General features: G+C 40.6%; 1 protein-coding gene across 1 annotated transcript in view; it reads right to left on the bottom strand.

Annotated features, from left to right (window-relative positions):
* CREB5 (cAMP responsive element binding protein 5) overlaps window positions 1-4,425 on the bottom strand; it is a 574,610-nt gene extending 570,185 nt beyond the window's left edge. Inside the window, exon 1 of the mRNA XM_006896122.1 lies at window positions 4,352-4,425. The gene's annotated coding sequence lies outside the window, so the exon portion shown is untranslated. The remainder of the gene's footprint in view (window positions 1-4,351) is intronic.
* Between the last annotated feature and the right edge of the window lie 1,458 nt (window positions 4,426-5,883).

The following is a 5,883-nucleotide window of genomic DNA, read 5'->3' as shown; positions in this document are numbered from 1 at the left end:
TGATTGGCACAGGACAGAGCGGAGTTTAGGGCTGTTGTACACAGAGTCGCTATGAGTCGCAGGCGACTCGCGGGCACATAACAACAACAACAACAATTTGGTATCTGTACTGGGATTGCCACAGTTTGTTATGAGTCACACAGTCAAATGCCATTGCATAGTCAATGAAACACAGATAGGCACTCCCTTCATACTCTCTGCTTTCAGCCAAAATCCATCTGAAAAAATGGATTGTGCTTATACGAAACTAATACTAGGACCAGGAGGCAGTCATCAGAACAGAGCAAGAAAACACTGCATGGTTCAAAATTGAGAAGGGTGTGCATTAAGTATGTGTCCTATCTCCTTATCTTCTCAATCTATATGCGGAATAGACTATTTGAGAGGCTTGGCTCTATGAGAAGTGTGGCTTCAGGATTGGAGGTAGACTCATCAACAATCTGCGTTATGCATATGACACAACCCTGCTTGCTGAAACTGAGGAAGACCTGAAGCGCTTGTTGCGGAGGCTCAAGGACTGCAGCCTTCAATATGGATTGAAGCTCAACATCAAGAAAAGAAAGATTCTCACCACTGGGCAGATTGGCAGCATCATGATAGATGGTGAAGAGATTGAGATTGTTGACAGCTTCAGTTTGTTTGGCTCTACAATCAACATTCTTGGTACTAGCAGCTAGGAAATTAAAAGATAAATTGCATTAGGAATGTGTGCTGTCAGAGACCTCTCCAAGATATTGAGGAACAACAATGTCAGTCTGCAGACTAAGGTGTGCCTGATACAGGCTAAAGTCTTTGCAATTACTTCCTATGTATCAGAAAGCCGGACAATGACTAGGGATGACAGGAGAGTAGAACTTTGAACTTTGGTGTTGGAGATGAGTATTGAATATACCATGGACTGGTAGGAGAACAAACAAGTTTGTCTTGGAGAGGGTGAAGGCAGGCTGCTCCTTGGAGGCAAAGATTCTGAAGCTTCTTCTGACATACTTTGAACATATTGCAAGGAGGGACCAGTCCTTGGAGAGGAACATCATGCTTGGGAATGTGGAGGGACAGTGCAGGAGAGGAAGACCCTTGATGAGATGGATTGATTCAGTCACTGGGGTAATGGGTTTAGGGGTGTCAGAGACAATAAAATTGGCAAGGGATAGAAAAGGATTTAGGACTGTTGTACACAGGGTCGCTATGAGTCGCAGACAACTTGATGGCACGTAACAAAAACATTGGGATTGCATTAAACACTGAGGTTGCTTTTGGTAGAATTGTCATTTTCGCTATATTGAGTTTTCCCATCCATGAATATGGAACATTTTTCCACTTATTTAAGTCTTTTATGTTTCTCGTAGTAGTGTTTTATAATTTTCCTTGTAAAGGTCTTATGTTTCTCCAGTTAGGTTTATTCCTAAGTTTCTCAATTTGTGGTTGACTATTATAAACAGTATTGCTTTCTTATTTTCCTCATCATTATTTTTTTGTTACTCTAGAGGAATCCCATACTCTGTGTATATTGGTCTTGTATCATGACACTCTACTAAATTTGTCTACTAGCTATAACAGTTGTTTTGTTGAGTCTTTGGGTTTTCTGAGTACACTATCATAATATCTGTATACAGGCACAGTTTCATCCATCCCTTTGCCAATCTTGATATCTTTTATTTTCTTCTCTTGTTGTATCATGAGGCTGTAAATTTTAAAGGAAAAGATTGCCCATGCAGTGGGTCTGTTCAAGTGTTCTGCATCTCTCCACATCAGTCTGGGTAGGGCATGAGTTTTAAGGAATTTGTCCATTTCCCCTAGGTTTTCAAATATATCAGAGTATAGCTTTTCATAATATCCCAATAAAAATTCTGTTCTTATAAGGTTCTGTGAGTCAGAATGGGCTCAAAGGCACACAGGAACATTTCCTCTACATACTTGGACCAAGAGGCAGTCGTCAGAACAGAGCAAGGAAACACGGCATGGTGCAAAATTGGGAAGGGCATATGCCAGGGATGTGTCCTGTCTCCATACCTTTTCAACCTGTATGCAGAGCAGATTATCCGGGAGGCTGGGCTCTATGAGGAGAAATATGGGGTCAAGATTGGTGGAAGATCTAACAACAATCTGCGATATGCAGATGATACAGCCCTGCTTGCTGAAACTGAGGAGGACCTCACGCACTTGCTGCGAAGGGTCAAGGACTGCAGCCTTCAGTATGGACTGAGGCTCAATGTCAAGAAGACAAAGATTCTCACCACTGGGCCAGTTGGCAGCATCAGGGTGGATGGTGAAGAGATTGAGATTGTTCACAGCTTCAGTTTGCTTGATTCCACAGTCAACACTCTCAGCACCAGCAGCCAGGAAATTAGAAGACATATTGCCATGCAAAAGTCTGCTGTTAGGGACCTCTCCAAGGTACTGAAGAGCAATGGTGTCTCTTTGGAGACCAAGGTGCATCTCATACAGGCCATGTTCTTTGCTATCATTTGTTATGCATCGGAGAGTTGGACAATGGAGGGTAGAAGGAGAATTGATGCCTTTGAGCTTTGGTGCTGGAGAAGAGTATTGAAGGTACCATGGACTGCCAAGAAAACAAACAGATTCATCCTGGAAAGGGTCAAACCTGGCTGCTCTTTGGAGGCAAGGTTTCTGAGGCTCCGTCTAACATACTTTCGACATGTTGCAAGGAGGGACAGGTTCTTGGAGAGGGACATCATGCTTGGTAGGGTGGAGGGACAGCACAAAAATGGAAGGCCCCCTATGAGGTGGATTGATTCAGTGTTTGAGGTAATCTGGATGGGTGTGTCAGAGGTGGTGCAATTGGCACAAGACAGAGCAGAGTTTAGGGCTATCGTACATAGGGTCGCAATGTGTCGCAAGTGACTCGACGGCACATAACAACAACAACAGCCAATAGTATGAAGTCTTTAACCAAATCTCTTGCAGGGAGACTTAATCTATGTCACCATAGGTTCAGAAGTCCTTTCTGCCCATCAGATAAGTGGAACTTTACAAGTAAGAACTGAGTTCTCTGCAGGAAGCTACCCTGTTGAATCAAATTTGCAAGGCTGAAGTGGAATCCAAAATCATTTCTGGATTGTATAATAACAAATGCTTTTTCTCAAAGACAGGCACAGTTACCTTTAGCACAATAGCTGAGTTACCTCAAGAAGACAGTAATTCCATTTTTTCGGAACTATATATAGCAGCATAAGTGCATCCTGTTTCCCCAAACCCTATCTTCTTGGTAATCCATCCTTATATCTCACAACCAAATGCTGTGAGTGGTTGGGCTGGTCTCATTTATCATAGGCAATAATGCATTCAAGTAGAATCTTAGCATAGTAGCTCTGAGTGTTTATTCCGGGAATCAATCCTAAACACAAAAATGAGAGACTGCAACATCTGATTTCACTACTGGGGAGGAGATGCAATGAAAGCTCTATTTGGTTGGATAAAATGATAACTACCTCTAAGCTCAGGCAAATAAGGGGGCATCATGAGCATCAAATTCTCTGTACCTGTCACCTTTGAGACAGGGTAATCCAAGTTGGAAGAGGAACTAACTTAAACTTATCCTTGTTATGTAACATAATACCTTCCCCTTCCCTAGAAATTAATCTTATTCAGATTTTCTGGACACTCAGTCAAAGGAATAATGTGTGCATGAGTAAGAAATGGACCCCATTTTACAACATTTATAAACACTAAAAGAGAAGAAAAAGGAAGCATCCTCTGCTGTTTTCTAGCAAACTCAGGGAAACTAAATCAAAACCCAGAAGATTATTTTAATAGTCGAAACTGAGGTCTCAGATATGTTTAAGAAACATCAGAAAGCATGGGTGAAAAAAGGCCATCTTCACAAAGAGAAACACGGAACTCGGGCTGCATAAAAGGACCTCAACAGCTTGAGCAGCAAGGACGAGAAGCATTGATTTTTACTGGAGAGAGCATATCACGTTACAGGAATGCACGCATTTAATTTTTATGAGACTGAAAGCTCACAGAAACAAAAAGAAGAAAAAAATTCCCAGTTTGTGACACATTAATGAAGCCGATAAAGGGCAACTTGAAAATATAGCAGAGGGAAAAGGCTTCATTATGTTATCAGAGGTTCTTTGAAAATAAACCATCATGCCACAAGCCACCTCAATGTGTTATGTGATACTTTTGGCCTCCTGGATAAAGAGTCGCTGGAACTCAATCATATCCTCACAGTCTATTTTATTCCTACAAGAACCCAGAGATGGTATTACTCACCTTTGTTGTTGTTGTTGTTGCTATTTCTATAAAGAATGTTTTTCATTTTCTAGGCAAAGGCAAGAATCTCCAGTTGCCTGTCACACAAGAATTATACCGCCCCACCACTTACCCTGAAAATAAATATGTACTCCTCTTTCAGGTAAATGAGATCATTTCAGAAATAAATTGGCTCCACCACTAAAACTTGGGGTTTTTTCAATTATTATACTAGTTTATTTACAAAAGTCTATTACATTGTTCCCCAGAACAGATTCTTCCAATTTTTCTCACCCCTCCCCATCAAATTGTACAACTCCATTTTGCAAAGGAAATACATGTTTAAAATGTTCCTCCGAATGAAGGTAGTATAGCAGGTATTAACATTTAAGAGGCTGCTTATACGGCCCTCATTCACAGCAAGGTCAGTCCAGGCAAAGCTAGAGGCCACTGGGGCCAGAAGCATCTGATAACAAGTCTGCTAAATTATCTCCAAGCTCTTATCAGTGTGCAACATCTTCTGGGCAAAGCAGAGGAGAAAAGGTCAAAATGCACATCCCTACTAACAATCACACATCTGGAAATAAAGCAATCTTGCAAAATCACACTGAATTTTTACTAGCCCACACAAAACTTTGAACCACCCATCCTCTCCTACTTAGTTTCCTTCAATTGGAGCTGTATTACAGTCTTGTAAATTAGAGAAGGCATCATTTTGCTTAATTTACAAGACTTAGTGATGAAGATCAAAGACTGCATCCTTCAGTATGGATTATATTTCAGCATAAAGACCAAAACACTAACAAATGGACTAATTAGTAACAGCACAGTAAAAGGAGAAAAGACTGAAGTTGTCAAGAATTTCCTTTTCTTTGTGCATGGAAGCAGTAATCAAGAAATCAAAAGACATTTTGTACTGGGCAAATCCACTATAAATAGTCTTTATAACGTGTTAAACAGCAAAGATGTCACTCTGCCTCATGTGAATATAAATTTGGACAATGAATAAGGAAGATCAAAAAAAGAACTGATGACATTGGATCCTACTGTTGATGAAGAATATTGATTTGACTGTGTGGATCATATGCAATTATGGATAATATAGAAGAATGAGAATTTTTAAACAATTTAATTGTGCTTATGCAAAAGGTCAGCCTTCAGGACTGTTTTTAATTGTTTTTGGTCAAACATTCTTTTAGGTCGTATAGCCCTGGTGTGTCCACTTGCCATACAGAGGTAACCTGTAGTTGCTGTTAAGCTGAACACTGTGACACTGATGTGTCAAATATGATAATGGTTACCCATGGTGGACAGTGTTTGGTGGAGCTCCCAGATTAAAACAAGCTTGGACGCAGGAGTGGCATCCACTTCCATAATAGCTTGCCTCCAGAAAACCTATTTACCTAGAGAAAGGATAAAAGTCACACAAATGTTGAGGACTTTCATTCATAGCGTCACTATAAGTCGCCTATGACTTGATGGCATTTAACAACAACAACATGCAAAGGGTATTCCTCGCCCAAGAGACTCTTGTCCAAAGAGAAGAGCAGAAAGGCTTTAAGTCAGGAAAGGTGTACATCAGGGTTACATCCTTTCACCATACCTATTCAATCTGTATGCTGAACAAATCATCTTAAAAACTAGATTATGGGAAGAGCAATGTGG

Source organism: Elephantulus edwardii, unplaced genomic scaffold, assembly GCF_000299155.1.
Source record: "Elephantulus edwardii isolate Elephantulus edwardi_28Jun2011 unplaced genomic scaffold, EleEdw1.0 scaffold00182, whole genome shotgun sequence".
Classification (NCBI taxonomy): Eukaryota; Metazoa; Chordata; class Mammalia; order Macroscelidea; family Macroscelididae; genus Elephantulus; species Elephantulus edwardii.
This window is presented reverse-complemented; position numbering and strand designations above follow the sequence as displayed.